Source organism: Cuculus canorus, chromosome 2 (assembly GCF_017976375.1).
Source record: "Cuculus canorus isolate bCucCan1 chromosome 2, bCucCan1.pri, whole genome shotgun sequence".
Classification (NCBI taxonomy): Eukaryota; Metazoa; Chordata; class Aves; order Cuculiformes; family Cuculidae; genus Cuculus; species Cuculus canorus.
In genome coordinates this window covers 128,397,139-128,414,025 of record NC_071402.1, presented here as the reverse complement: position 1 = coordinate 128,414,025, position 16,887 = coordinate 128,397,139, and positions in this window count along the sequence as shown.

Here is a 16,887-nt window from a genome sequence, read left to right as displayed (position 1 = left end):
CATACAAAAGTTACCAGATACAGTTCCTCTCATCAGCTATGCCACAATGATCTCACTGACATCTTCTGAACACATCTCATATTCATCTTGTCCTCAGCATTACACTGAGGAGTTTTCAAATGACATTTATGTTGTCTCTGCTTGCAAGAAGTCTCCACCAATTTACTCTGCTGGTTGGAATGAACACTAAGTATACTGATCTGAAATAGAGTAACCCAAAACTTTATTCCAAATAACTCATCCGAGGTAATGCCCAGAAAAAAATCATGACTTAGTCACCATTTTTTTTGTTTTAGTACGTTAACCTTGGATGTTCAAAACAAAGCAAAAGAGAGATAACATCATTACTGCCTTGCTATATAAACAGAATATATAAACAGTCTCTGCAGGATAGTAAATTAAAGTGCTCTTTGAATTTCATGACTTACATAACCTGTCTGACATTCTGCCATCTTTCAGTCTCTGGCCTTCACGTTGTGGAATAAGTTTCATATTCTGCAGAAATCCATTAAATCAAGATTCAATTAAACCCTTCCAATCTGGAGGCAGTCAAAATATTTTTTTTTATGCTACAGGCATTAAGAAAGCATTATCAAATCTAAAATGCCATAAAAGGAGCGTCTAACTAGAACCTCAGTACATTATAGGTTTGCCATCATTTTTTAGAATCCTGCAGTGCATTCAAGTAATAAAGGTTAGAAGGTGTCTTAGTAACATCAGCCCTCATACAGTGCAGCACTCAAGCCTGTGTTCAAAATTCATCATATAACACTGTCCTGAATGAGTATGAACCTAGCACATGTACAGCTAAATATGCGCTAAAGGGCTTTGCTGAATCAGAATAATTACAGGCTTTGTCATGTAGATTCATGAAGCTCAGGTTCGCCTAAATGGGAGCATGGTCTGAACAAGGGCTAGAACAAACCCGCACATGTTAAGTGGCCTGACAGACTGTATAACTCATGCATGGCAGAGGTTTATGCTGCTGCAGTAACTAGGAATAGTGCCAATGCAGAAAGCAGCACTCAAGAACCTCAGGACCAGTATCCGTTCCCTTTTTTGGCATCCAATATGCTGTAGGAAGAGGCAGAATCCAGGCTCCAGCTGTTGCCTGCTCATATTCTTTGCATGAGTCATGAAAGAGGTACCAGCTGGGATGAACCCTGTTAAGAGCCCTAACCTGAAGCCTGTTAGGATAGCTTTGCAGATGAATGAGGAATGTGGTTATTTCCCCTTTGCCAGTTCTTTTAGTTAGATCAGAATCTCCCACTGAGTAATTTTTTCCACTAATGAGATTCATTCTGTCTAGCAAAGTCCTTCAGCGTGGGGCATCTGAGCTCTTATACAAGGTTTAGAACTGGGTTTTCTTTTGCTGCATTTTACTTTTGCAAAGCAGTTGTTAAACTTCTGTGCCCAAGGTAGAGTACAGAAAAAAATAATTAATAATTCAAAATAAACATTCAAAATAAAATGAAAGTATGGGGGAAATAAATTTTAATTATTCCAATTTTTCAGTGCTAGGCAAAAGCAGGAATCAATGGTTAACAAAAAGGTTTTACTTCAATTGCACGTCTCCATCAGCCCTTTTGCCGAACAGTAATAATCATTTTTATAAGAATCACACAGTATGGAGAAATTGAGAATGAAGTCCAAAACGGTAAGCTGAAGGGGCATAGAATTGAAAAACTGATATGTTAACATACCTGGAAATCATAATTTTTCTTGGGCTACACCCAGCAAATTCTTACTTTCTGTAACACATTATTTTATTAAGTATCTATAGTCTGATCCAATTCTTATCTAGTTGGTAGAATCCTTCTACTAAATGAAAGTAAGTTGGATTGTGTGTGGCTGTATAATGGCTATTAGGTAGTCAACATCTACAAATAATTTTTACAGCTGAAATAACACAGGATATATTGATAGAATGAAATCCTACCACATCCATCTATAACACTGAGATAATTTTTGGTCAATAAGTTCTGTATATTGAAGATGGTTTAGCAGCAGCTAAATCTGTTGTTTGTCTCAGAAAGTTTTCCGGTCACCGCTGCTGTGTGATTAGGGAGTTTATGCAGAAACGGCCAGCGTTAGCAGCAGGATGTCAAAGCCAACCTGGTTTTCTTTTCACCTAATAAAATCATGCCTGGGATTTGTATGAATACATGCTGTAGATGTAATATTATAAGTTAGAATTCTGCCCTTACAGCTCTGAAGAACATGTTTATCTGAAATAACTGTCCCTAGAGACACACATTGAGTCCTCTGGGCTGCCGGCCGCCCTTGGTGCATGTAGTTCCCATGAGTTTCAGTCAGGTTCAGATCACTTTACCCATACCTAACAAAGAAACCAGGTCCTGTTGTTAAAATCTCCCCTCACTTAGCTACTGCCATGCTTCCTATCAGGAGAGCTCTGCTTACTCAGGTGATTGCCACCTGCACGAGCTGAGACAAGGTAGTGCACTTGGGTTTGCATCTGAGCCTTAATGATCTGTGCTATGATACGGTACTGCTAATCAGCTCTCTCTTTCTAATTAAATGTTAAAAATAACAGCTTATCAACAAAGCTGTGTTCCTTAGCTAAATTGTACAATGATTAATTTAGTAGCATTTTAACTTGGGTGGGCAAGAAAAGAACGTGTCTCAGCAAAACACTGCTGTGGAACATCTTAGTTGCAATTGTTTCAAGATAAAGTACTGAGGGCATAGGAAGGATTACAAATAATGATCTTAAAATTACATCCATCTGGCAGCAATTACTGTAGTTAAGAAACGAAAAAATACCATACCTTCCCAACCATCAGAACAGTGAGTACTAGCTAATAGTAAAGACTGATTTTGTAATAATTTCTAGCAGTTCTATTGCAATAATTTTCCATTGAAAAGGCAATCACAGAGCTGTGTTGTGGTTTCTGATTCAAAGCACATTCCCCAATATGTGTTCCTGATACATTTTTTGACATTGTATGTTATAGCCCAGAATGATAATTACACCAAACTACTTTAAAAACTGCTTATTATTACATAATTATTTTTGAGGGTTAGGGTTTATTTTGTGAATGTAGAGAGAAAACTAAAGCATCTTAAAATAAAATAATAATGGTCTAAGAAATGTATATTTTAAAAGCTCTCACAGACTCTCTCATGCTTTCCCTAGAATGAACTACATAATAATTACGGTTTTTAACTTTATTTACTCCCATCATATCTCTACACCTTTTTATTCATCAGCTGTTTCTCAGAGATGTAGTACCTCAGGGAAAGCCTTCACCCCTGGAAGATTGTCTTGTCATTCATGATTCATTTATAGTTCACCTCACTGTAGATATAGATTTTAAATCAAGATATAGAATTTGAAGAATATAGGAAAAAAACCAAAACATATGGTTTACAGGAGACTGTCTTTTTATATTACATCTGTTTTAGTATTGCTTCAAATTATTTAATGTTCCTTCTTCTGGTTACTGATTTAGAAGGAATATTGTGCTTTCCTTTTTGTCTGATTTGATTTAGAGCATGCCCTTATCAGAGGTTGGTTCTTGTTATATGTCAGCACTTTGCCTACTCCAGAGCCATTTGTTCACACAGAAGAACACACTAAGTGTTTTCACTCCGAGTCTGAATCAGTAGGGTTTTGCTGTGATGCCAGCTTGAGGCATGGCATTCTGTGGTTTTGGACAGACATGATGATGCTTTGGCTCAGAGCCTGCCAGAGAGAGTATCCTCGTTAAAAGGAAGGTCCCCAACTCTTTAAGCTTTCCTTTTGACATGGTTCATGATATAACCACCTTTCCTTTTGAAAGCAGACCACGTCCCTGGCTTCCACTCTTGTTTCAAACAGGACAAAGGCTGAAAATTAACTGAGGAGCCACCAGGCTGCCCTTTCCATTTTTGGAAACAAATGACTGCTTTTTGATTTCAATTATTTGCTGTCCATTTGCAGAAAGATTTGAAGAAAAACATTAATTACAAATTTCTTTTTCTTTCCTGCTGGGCAGAGGGAATGCTGTATAATCTTGAGACTTCAAAACATGTCCATAGGCCTACAGTTTTCTTAATTGAAATAAACAGAACAATTAGTAGCTTGATGAAAAGGGCTGAAGTTATTTCTTGTTATTCAGTTTCCGAAACAACCGACTATTATTCAATGTACTTTAACTCCAGAACAACATTTTTGAAATTAAATTAATTCAAAGAGATCATAGGAAAATGCCTCAGGGAGAGGTAAATACAGCATAATCTCTGACATAGGCTATTTTAATAGATGTCACTGGCTTCAATCTTTTGTGTTGCCATATGGGGATAAAGCACGCTTTGAAATTATTTGAGCAGTAATGCAAAAAGAAACAAATAAGAAGAGCAGTACAAACAATATCCATAAATAGATAGGGTCAAACAATTTTAAGAGAATGGTTCTTTTGAGAAAATATAAATTACATGGGAATGACTCAATTTCAATTTTATTTTTAATTAAGAAATGTGAAAGATTTGCTTAATTTCCTCTTAGTCATTTTGTTTTCTGTTTTCTGTGGATTTTCTGTGAAATTACTCTATATGTAATAGTGACTATTAACTTGATGTTGGCATTCTGTGGCAAAAGGGAACATTTTAACTTGACTTTGTTCCAACAGCACAGAAATCAAGTTAGAAGGATTTCTCGCAAAAAAGAATGTAAGGTTTCTGACGCCTTCCACAAACTGTCATACTAGTCGTCTGTGACAACTACAAAGATTAAGATGTAGGCCAACTAGTTTGTCTTCTCTGCACGCAACATCAAAATTAATGTTTTCTATGTGTGAAGACGTTGCATGACTCTAAATTCCCTAGTTGGGTACAAGGCATTTCCTGCTCCTCTTGTCAATCTGCAAAAGAGAAACAGTCCCTCTTAATACTGAGAACACTCTGTGTTGTTCCCTACTCATTCTCTCTCCTCTTCCATTTCTCACTTCTCAGTAGGTAAAACAGGAGTTCCTCATCAGATTGCTACTGTATTGTAGAAATACTCATATCTATGAATATTTTTCTTCTTTTTTTTTTTTTAAATCATATTTGTTTGAAGAAATATTTTAAGCTATCAGCTTCTTCCTGTGTGTGTCTGGAGGTACTAATGTCAAGTATCGCAGTCTTGGTCTTGCTGTGACTGAAGTAATTTGAAAAACTCATGCAGAGATCAGGTACACTGGAATAGCTGCTGCGGTAAAACTGACTGCAGAAGTTTAGCAATAACACGATAGCAACGTTGTGGAGTATATTAATTTTCTACTAGGTGGGAGTCCATCTCACTGATTTTATCAGGCTTCTTATCTGAGAACATGGATAGAGATACATGGCTGCTTACTATTCCACACCATCACAAAAAGCTATTATATCGGCAACATACAGCTAAAACGGTTTTGGAAGAACAATCTGGATTTTCATCTGCGTCTTGTATTAGCAATGAAATTGCCAGCTGAACCCTAATTGTGGAGTCTTTATGACAGGTAATAATAGGGGATGCAGAGAAGAGCACAGCTTGTATTTCAGCTTTCGTGCTGAGCTGAAAAACTAGCAGCTTAAAAAAACCCCATGTTTTTATTTGTAAGCGAAGCACATTTTATTTGGGTGTCACCAAGAAAGAATACACAAGGGACTGTACTGTAGATGGAAGCTAACCCTGGGGAAGTCAACAAGAATTTTCCCAAAGACTTTTGTGGAACTGGGATTTCGTCCAATATCATTTTTTTTTCTCAATATCCCGCAGCTTTACAGGCTTATAAAAAAAGGCAGAACAAAACAACAACAAGCAACCCCAAAACCTAAACAATACTCATAAAGAACACAAGAAAGATTCCTCTGCAGAAATATATCTTTTTTCTTTGTCAGATGCTCTGCTTTGCAATGTAGGCATGCAGACTTTGGCAGGAGCAGGGCGTAGTCATCCTCTGAAGAATATGGCTGCTGAACTTGGTGTCCACTTGGTGGTTTGGCACATAAACCCAGACTCTTCAGATGGCAGTCTTGTTCTGTCTGCCTATGCATTGACTGGAATTTATCATTAAATCCACAGTTAGCCCTTGATACATCTCTGAGCAAAGCACAACCTCAGATCATAAGTGAAACTAATTCTCTTAAACACATAAGCCCAGATAGAATTTTTGTGACAGCAGATGGCTTCTAACTAAGCTTTGTAAGATATTTATATGTATACATATATGTAATGTAAGATATTTCATTTTCATCAGTTGTAGCTTTCTCTATAGCTAGTTCTGTGCAGTAATTGGCTTAGTAAAACTCTCACTTCAAAATGTACTGGAGCTGACGACTGAACTTGGAAACACACAGCAGTGTTTTTTTTAAGATGAATCTCAGACATGTTTCCTAGAATATGAAGCCCGCTCAGGTTAGCAGTTTTAAATATAGTCTGGTTGGGAATGACTTATGCCCTCCCTTTGTTGGAGTTGTCAATTATTTACACAGACATCTGACATTCCCAAGTCTGCCTGACAGCAGACTCTTCTCTTTGAGCTCTTCTTTCCTGCTTTGTACCCACCAACCTCATGCTCAGAGAAAGTATGTAGTGACTCTAAAATGTCACAAAACCGGAATAAAGTCATCTTACCTCAAGCATATGTCTCATGAACAAAACAAGATAAGAGGCAGGAAAGCTGTGGACCCAATTCTGCTATATTTATTCCTATTTTTTTTATTCCTTTCGATAGCAAGATAAAGGTGTATTTGATCCTCTAAATCTTAAGCCAGGTTTTCCTTCTCTGTAATGTATAATTTAGACCAATACGTTTAATTTTTATTCCATGGTCTTCCTGGTTAATCTTTAAAGGTTTCCATTATATAGAGAAGTGTTTATTAAGAAAAGCTTCAGTTAAGCACCTCCAGAATTTGACTCGCTTCCACTTATGAACATGTCACTTCCTTTTCTAACAAAATAGTTTATGTTGATTCTGCAAAGTACAGAAGATTTTTTGTTTATTTTGAGGAGGGAGTTTTAGGACAAGACTCTCTTGATCTAAAGCGTAACAGAAAGGTAATACATTTCCTAAATATAGAACCAGTAACAACTACTGGAAGGGAGAGTCACCCTGCAGGAAGACATGGACATAGGCTGCAAGAGTGGGCTAACAAGAACCTGATGAAGCTCAACAAGGACAAGTCTAACACCTGGGAAAACATAGTCCAAGAGGGATCTACTCAGTTGGAGAGTAGATCTGTGAAAAGGGACCTCAGGGTCCTGGTGGACAACAAGCTTAATATGAGTGAATAGTGTGGTGCTGTGGCAAAGCAAGCCAATAGGATGCTGGGTATTGCATCAACGAGGTCATCACCAGCACAGAGAAAGTAGTCATTATCCCACCATACTTGTGGCACTTGTCAGGCCACACCTAGAATACTGTATTCAGTTTTGGTCCCTGCTATACAAAAAAGATGTGGACAGGCTGGAGAGGATCCAGAGAAGGGCCACAGAGATGATCAAAGGACTTGGAAGTCTGCCATACAAGGATAGGCTGAGAGGACTGGGTTTGTTGATGTAGTAGTTGACAGGTGTAGTTGAACTTTATGATCTCAAAGGTCTTTTCCAACCTAATGATTCTATGATTTTATAATTGTTCAGCCTTGAGAAAAGAAGCCTTAGTGGAGACCTTATCACCATGTTCCAGTGTTTAAAGGGTGACTACAAAGAAGATGGAGACTCTCTCTTTACAAGGAGTTACATGGAAAGATGAGAGGTAACAGGTACAAGTTACTCCTGGGGAGATTCTGATTGGACACAAAAGGAAAATTTTTCACCATGAGAACAATCAGCTATTGGAAGAATCTCCCTGGGGAAGTGATAGGTTCCTCAGCATTGGACACTTCTATGATTCAGCTGGATAGGGTGCTGGGCCATCTTGTCTGTAGAGCTTATGCCAAGAAAGTTGGACCAGATGACCCTTGAGGTCCCTTCCAACCTGATATTCTATGATACTTAAGAATATGTATTTGGATGGAATTCAACTTTTCGGTCCTGATTTTTAATAAGCCTTTGGAAGGAAGACTCTTTCACAAACAAGGTTCCTGTAATTCCATATTCACTTAGTTTTTTGATGCCACCACAGTACTAATTGATACTGGGAGATCTCTTGCTGGCTGCAGTTTCCTTTTTATTTCTTAGACTTTGAAACATCTTTTGGAAAAGGAAAAGAAGCACAGAGGCCAGTTCTGCTTTCCATGACAGTGATGCAGACAGGTCACAACTGTTTTCCTCAGCTCATGGAAACCTCTTTGCTGGTCCAAACACTGGCTGTAAGAGTAAGACCTCATCTCCTCCAATAAATTGAGTGGCTGAGACTCAAGAAAAAAGACCAAGTTATATAAAAAAAAAAAAAAAATTAAGCACTTCACTTCCTGTGGTGGTGTCACCCCTGCTTGGGTCACCCAGTACACTTAACTCACTTGGAACAACACCCTCCCTTTTTTACAGGCCACTTGTTGGCTTAAAGTCAGGCTTGTGTTAACACAGGGTAAATCAGGCCCATTAGGGCAAAGAATTCCCATCGTAAGAAGGCAGTGAATCAGCTGAGGCACTCCTTCAGCATATGCAAAACTTTTGTGTTTGGGGAAGAAGCCCCTTGTTGCCTAATAAAAGAACTAATGATCAGTCACCTCTTGACTAAGCATACATAGGAAAAGAATATTAACGTCCTCATTCTTTGTAGAAATGTATTGAGCCGCTTGGGCTCCTGTACATCTGGGACAGGACCCCCTTATTGCCTGAGAAAGAGATCAACCATCAGTCACTTCCTGACAGCTTAAAATGCCTGACACCTGGATTGTGGCCCAAGGGTAGTATCAGAACTGTATGATCTGGTAAAGTTATGAACTGACACAGCTGGTGAAAGGTGATGGAATTACACCATCCAAATTGTGGTCACAATGGAAAAAATACATGATGAAAAACAATTATCTTGGACTCTGTAAGTAAGTGGTCCTATGGAAGGCTGTTTGACCTCTTATGGATGGCAGCAAACTCTCCTGCTCTCAGGAGTAACATGCAAACTCGATTGCTTGCTGATGAAGTAGACAGAAAGGCCAAGTTGACGCTGGCTTCTTCAGAACTCAGTTGTTGCCTGTTGAGGTATGTATGCCATTGCATCTAGTAAGTATTCTCACTAAACTCTAAAAGATGAAAATTTTAGCTGTAGGCTAACCTCTCTACTTACCTCCGTATTTTTCTCTCTGTCTATCTATCTGCTTAAACATACACGTATGCCTTATATCTCTGTGCTTATATATGTGCTTTATGATTTAGATACTGTGTAGTAAATAAAAGTGAGTCCTGCCATTCTCAAATCTATAATTAAGTTGCTGTTTTGTTTATAACAGATTCTATGCACTCACCTTGCTAAGTATTAAATTGGTTTATGATTAAGTGCTGCTCAAAATCCAACAATTTGATCTACTTCAAATTATCAATAAATTCTAAGTTGCTGTTAAATGAGAACCATGTAAAATATTTCATTCACAACACTTCTATGAAATTAATTTCCATAAATTTTGCTACTTTGAAGATAATTTTCCAAGCAGCTTCTTCTTAGTCTTTTCTGCATTAACACGTGTGGCAGAGCAGTGGTGTCTGTCACTGCCACTCATACCGATCTGAACCTGTACAAAAAGGTTGCCCACCATTAATCCACCTGATGCTTCTGAGCCCAGGAGTAAGAGGCAGATGATGCAACTCCATTTGTGTTGTTCATTACAGTCTGCTCTGCCTTAGCTACACTGACTCAGTGGCTTGAGTGAGTATTTGATTGTTGTCTAAAAGGGCTAACACTGCTAATTATTCTGGCTGTTAATTATTCCTGCAGAGACTTGGTTTCCCATCTTCTTGGAAAAACGTATATCAATCTTGTACTCCATTTTCACCTTCACCTTGTTTTAGGCAATAGGACATTCTTTGTGTTGGCAGAGCATTAACAGGTACCAGCTCATGAGTTGGTATCAGAGAAATTTGATAGTATAACTGTTACAAAAATTCAGTTCATTTGTATAAATATGCATTAGTCACCCTAATGAGACTGGTTATACCAGTTCCTCCTGTCAGTAACTCTTCAGTCTCTACCAACAGCTTAGGCACTGAGCTTTACAGACTTCAGATTAATGGCAGATTTTTATTGTAGGTTGTCTTAATACTAGAGAAGAACAAAAGTCATCTACTGCGGGTGCCAGTCAGGCTAATCAGGTCTGTCTGGCAGTCAAGCCAGCTTTTGAGTGCAGCAGACTACCTTGTGTCTCCAGTTTCATTAGTACTCTACTCGCATTCAGACCCTCATGAACTTCAAGGCCAGTGTTGAAGATTAGTGCTCTGTATGAGGCCTCATTAGATACCAAATCAGCTGGAACTCACTGACAAGTTGTGTATTTGCCTTTATTCATCAGGAGAACGTCAGTCAGGCAACCACTGCCATGCACTTTTCACAAGCAGGTAATTTGGTTCCCAAAAGCATAACTTGATAGCAAATACATTAATTTTCTGCAATAATGTTGCTAATGTGTGGGTATAAGTGGCAAGTTGAAGGGGTCAGAGGGAGGCCCTAATGACTGACTATGGGAGGAGGTCAAGGACTGCCCTGTGCCAGACAGCCAATTCCAGCTGCCTCCTCAATAGTTCCACAACAGGACACAGCTGAGCCAAACAGTGGAGTTTGTGTCACCTCTGAACCAGAGAAGTTTTTGGTGCCATGGTGAAAACATATGTCAGAAATGAGAGGAAAGGAACAAGGCCAGAGAAGCGGAAGGAGTTCCACGCTGGAGCAGAGACACCCTCAAAGGAACTGCAGCCCGTGGATGAGGCCACAGCACAGCAAATGCATCCACAAAGGACTGCAGCCCATAGTATTTGAATGTTTTTCATCTTTCTTTCCCAGTACCTGAATCAGTAATTAAATGTTGTAAATGAAGTTAAATTCCTCAGGTAAAGTCTGTTTTGCCCATGGCAGAAATTGCTGAATGATTTCCACATCTTTATTTTGACCCACAAGTTTTCTTGTGTTCTTCCTATTTTCTCCCCTGTTCTGCTGGAAGGTCTTGGGGTGAGCAAGTGGCTCTGTGGGTGGTTGGCTGCTAGTCAGGGCCAACCCACCATGTAATGCTCATTTTTTTCTAAAGACTACTTTTTTTCCTAAATGTTTCTTGTACATTGTATATATTTTAACTCTTTAAACTACATTGAAGTAAACTTGAGAGAAAATCATACTGGAAACAAAGTGAGGGAAAATAGTTTCTTAGCTCTAAATACCAAGTGGAGCATGTATGAGCAGACTTACTGAAAGGCATAATGTGAGGTATGAACAGGTATTTGGGGTCCTTAACCTCTGAGAGACAAATTAACCACTTAAAGATGCATCCGTATAGTTAAGGTTTACTGAGACAAGTGTTATTTCCTTAATAGCAACGTTCATGTGTTTCTTCACCTGTTTTAATATATTTAAGATCTTACAGGTTGCATGTAATTTTCATTTCAGTTCAGGGTTACTCACTGGGGTTAGCTTCTTCTAAGTGTACAGAAGTTAATTCTTTGAAGAAGACTACATTACTAGACATATGAATATGCGGGAAGCCAATATCAACATCATGGTCAAATATTCATGTTTCAATCCATCTCTCAATCTGACCAACCCTTTCTTGTGTCTGCACAAAAAAAAAGCAATTGAATTCCTCCAAATTTAAGTTGTGAGATCTTGCTTATTTTTTTATATGAACACTGTATGCACCCAGGTATATGCAGTAAGTAGCGTTTTTCTATTTCAGCTCAGACAAAATTCAGTAAAGACAAAACTGCTGCAGCTGACCTGTTCAGTAATCCAGAATAGATTCTTATATTTCTATGCCATTGTCCTATTTCAAATATGAGTAGAAGTGTTTTTGTTGTTCTCTCTAGTGTGCCCTCTGCCTTGTTTTATCCTTAGTTTTTAGTTATTCCACTCTTTAATTATGCTTTGCTTATTCTGAGGATTACCTTTTAATGACATATTTATTATTTAAGGAGAGGTGCTCTGAGCATAATAATGGCAAATTTTGTTTTAATCGAAGAATGTATGCCACATTTTGCTAAATACAAATATAATAGCTACTTACTATAATAGAACTTACTATAAATAAAGGCTGACCTTAGGAGTGCTGAGCAAAAATAAAGAACTTGCTATTAGACTTCGTAAACGCCATGTGCTGTACAACTTGTTTGAGAAGATTCACTTCAGTTTTATATTTTCAGTCTCCGTTTTCATTTTTTTTCAGGGTGAGCTCCAGAATAGAAGCTTTTCATGAGTGATTGTCCATCTGGAGATATTGCTGTGAAGATACTTTGAAGTACAAACAAATGTATTTAAAAATAAGGCCCTATATCTACTTCAGATATATTCCACATCAACAAGAACCCATGCAGATAAGGCGGTGGGTGATGAATCTAAAGAAAGAGGGAAGACGCATCCCACTATAAAAATCTCTTCTGGAAAAAACAGTAAAGTTACGAATTACATAGGAAAAGGAGGCATGCGCAGACAGTAAGAAACTGACTTTGGCTTACTTTTGTTAAAAAGTGAAAAGTATGAAGAGTTTAAACTTTTTAGCTTGTTTACATTATTAACTAGTTTTTCCTTTCTATAATTAAGTGTGTTTCAATACACAAGGGCTTCAGGCACCATGTGATGATGATGATGAGAAAGTGGTTTGCTATATGAATAATGAAACATCCTGTACTGGTATTTCACAATGTTATTTTTGGAAATCCTCAAATAAACTCCAAGTAAATTAGAAGCTATATACACTTCATAAGGTTAAAAATGGTTTTAAACACATCAAGGATGAGTAATCCGATAATTTTTTTTCTCTAGTGTCATAGGTCATAGTGGTTCAGCTCAAAGCATCCAAAGTGCACACAGGAGGAGAAGCTCGGATGTTTGCTGCTGATTCAGACAGGATGCAACATGTTCACTCATGATCTAGTCAAACAGTAAAGCGATTGCTTGATGCTGTGATAAGGTATGAGCACTTTCATGATATTCTCTTCGGTAAAGCTCATCCTCTGTTCTTTTCCATATATTTACTTGACCTTGCAAATCACCTTGACTATCTTCTCACTATTTTGGTGAAATTGCTAAACACCAATCTCCCATTACCTGCTTACAATTTCTAGATGAGTGAACCATATCATTGGTGCAATTCATTTTTCTACCAGGTGACAGAACAAGAAGAAAACTGTATTTTCTTGTCATCAATTTTTAATTCAAATACAAGCTCACTTAACTAATCACATTTATTAGCATCGTTCTCATACAGTAGTTTTCTAGTTTGGAATTGCTCATGGAATATTTTCTACAAAATATACATTAAAATTAATGATATCAGCATGAACTAAAACAATAAATCACTTCTTTCTTTGTCTAGCAACATAATTTTGTAGCCCTTTCTTCATTTTACTTTAATGCAAGAAAAAACATTCACAGTATAGACCAATGTGGTTGTGGGGCTAGATAGTTTCTCTACATCCTAATGATGATGGAGGTTTGTTGCCAAGCTTCCAGTTCTTCATTCATTATAATCAGAAACAGTAAAGCTGTAACAACCTTCTCAGAGTATTAAACAGTTATTAAAAAAAAAAAAAAGTAATTAGAAAGCAAAATTCACAGTACAAAATGTCAACCCAAGACAGACTACTTATACATACTGAGTACAGGCAAACCATTTACTATCATAGCATAAGTAAATACTTTGAGTCGAGGACTCACTCAGTGTGAAATTTTGATGGTAATTAGACAATGCCAAAATGGCAAAGAAATCCTTCAAATCTGGCTTTATGGGGGTATGGACACAGCAGGACATGTTTTGGATACTATCAGAATGCAATGAATAAACATTGATAGCTGCCTACAGTACCTGCTGTTATAGCCCAGAGCATTCAGATGGCTAACAGGATGTGTGTTTTCATGTGGACCAATTCCTTCAGAAGCTCACTGTGATCCCATTGGCCTTGGTGGGAGGACTGTTTCATCAATGGTGAGTGTTCTGGCATCCCCAGATGATGGAGCCATAAAAAGTTTTAGATAGAGTCTAATATTACTCCTACAAAAGTTCCTTCAGGAAAAATGAGGTTAGGTTGAATAAAGGAGACACATTTTTTTCTGTCTTAGTCAGGAGACCGAATATCTGTCTGAATAGCCACATTGGGCTGTAAATCACATTGGGAAGTCTTCTTGCCTGAGGAAGAAATCTTTCTAGATAGTACTGGAGACAAGCCAGAGGGAATGGTTATTGTACACTGGCCTGAGAAACAATCCGCTCTTTGTGATGGTTCACAGCAAGCTAACAAAAGGTATTCTATAAGGCTTTGCTTATTCTAAAGCAGATAGCTCTCTTGAATGCCAGAGAAATAAAGCTCTTTTCTTAGAACTTCCCTACCAGCTCCTTCTCTCCTTGTGGATCTTTAGGGTATTTATTTTTATCCTGAGAAAGTGTACATAAAGCACAGGTGTGGCTTAGGCACATCACAATGAGAATCTACTGTGAGGTCTGCCACAAGGTCATAATAAATTGAAGGCCAAAGTAATAGTAATCTATTACAAGCCCAAGTAGCATGGCAAATTAATCACTGCTTATACAGAAAGAATAGCTCCAATAGTTATATCAGCTCCCAAAAATTAATATTAAATTCCTTCTAAAATCCAATCCTTGAGAAAATATTTCAACTTGCTTTCCTAGTATTCCACCTCATCAATCCAGACAAGCAATTCCATTCAACACAACAGACTTGCAAAACCAAGGCTTTTCAATGATCTTTTAAAGTCAACATATTTTGTTGCTGAAGATGAGAGAATATAATGCTGACTTAGGGGACTTCCCTCAGCTCCTCTCGAACATATTCTGACTGGGAAGATTCTGTGTATGGTATGGACAAGGCCATATTCACCATGTTGTGCAACATACTACCCTCAGTTTTCAAAGTCTTTGTCTTGAGAAGTCCTAATCACGTTTAAAATGTGGGAAGGAAATATTTGTTAGAAGCATAATCTCCCAAAGAGAAGGAAGAATATATCTAAGAAGGTAAAAAAGTCATGAAATTTCTCCATTTCAAGATGAATAAAAGCAAATAAATGTTTAGCCTAGAGCAGTCAACATAATCTTTATTTTTATTTTGTTTGATACCACAGAAGAATCAATAACTTGTGTGAGGGATACTGTGTGTACAGTATGAGCTATGCTATGCTTTCAAAACTACAAAATAATTGTTAAGGTGAAAATCTTACAACATTATTTTGATAACCAAGGATACCCTCCAGCTCAGTAAGTCTGTCAACAGAGCTATAAACCAAAGGATTTTACAGTTTGAGGCAGAAAAATGAAACAATGGAAGTCTTCTAATTTTAAGAGAGTGGCAGAAAAGCAAGAGGTTTTAGTCTGTAGCAGGAGAATTCCTGGTAGTAAAATTCACCGATGAATAAAAAAGCCTGAACAGGAGAACAAGTCTCCCGATGAAATAACATCTAATAAAAAAATATTTAAATGCACCAATCCTGAGCTACAGTAGAGCACATTTCAGAAAGCATTGCTGCTATCATCTCTCTAACAGTCACAATCCAAAATCATAACATACAATTTTGTGCAGACTTGTGTATATAGATATAGCTTCATCTGAGACAACACTGAATTCCGGATCAAATTTTATAATATAGCTTGACACTGGAGAGGTGTTCCTCCTGTGTGTGTACAAATACACATATTTGTGCACATTAAGCCTTTTATATGTACACACATAAAAATATTCACAAGGAATTATATCTAACATAACAAAATGAAGTGAGGTAAAGACACGTATCAACTTCACAGTTAATATCCAACCGTTATTGTCTATGAAATCATACTGCTTTGTGATATTCATCTGAATTCAGTTACAGCAGTGATTAATATAACAAAGTGTCTAATTCACTGAGAGCTTAAGAATTAAATGTGCAGATATATTAAACTGGTATATATTTAATAGAAACAAACTAATAGAGACTAATAAAAAAGAGGGGAAGATGCAACCAATATCCTATTGATGTCCATAGGTAACAACAGAATGCTAAATATTTTGAACACATGCTTCAGCTGGCAGAAGTATCAATCCACACCAAATAAGAACCTGAATTTTTATTCATCGCTGATGCCAAACAACCTTTCAACCAATTTATTTCTAATTTAAGCGTATAATCTTGATTCTACTTGGTCTTTATTAAGACATGTTAAGACTGAAGTGAAATGTACATCTTTGAGCAAATATGACTGGATTTGTGGATGAAGGAAGAGCAGTGGATGTCTCTTACCTCAGCTTTAGCAAAGGTTTTGACACTGTCTCTCAATACAGGAATATTGCCTCTTGGGTACAACATTCTTGTAGCTGAGTTGAAGCACTACAGTACAGATGAGTGAAAACTAAATGGGTGAAAAACTCGTTGGATAACTGTGCTGGAAGAGCAGTGGTTTAACAAGCCATACACCACTTGGAGGCTGGTAACAAGTGGAGCAGCCATCTGTACCAGGACTAGTCCTGTTTACATCCTTATTCGTGACCTGGAGAAGTGACAGAGTGCTGCTTGCTCATCAAGTTTACAGATGAGACCAAGTTGGACAGTGCGGTTGGCATGCTGGAGGGCAGGACAGCCTTCCAGAGAGCCCTAGGTGGGCTAGAGGAATGGGCCAACACAGATATCACGAAATTCAATGAGGACAAATGCCAAAGTCCTACACTGAGTTGGACTAACTCCTTGCACCAGTGATGGCTGGAGACGTCCAGGCTGCAGAACAACTCTGGGAATATTGGTAGACAGTGAACATGAGCTAGGAGTGTTCCCTTGGCAGCAAAGATGAGCAGCATCTGTGACT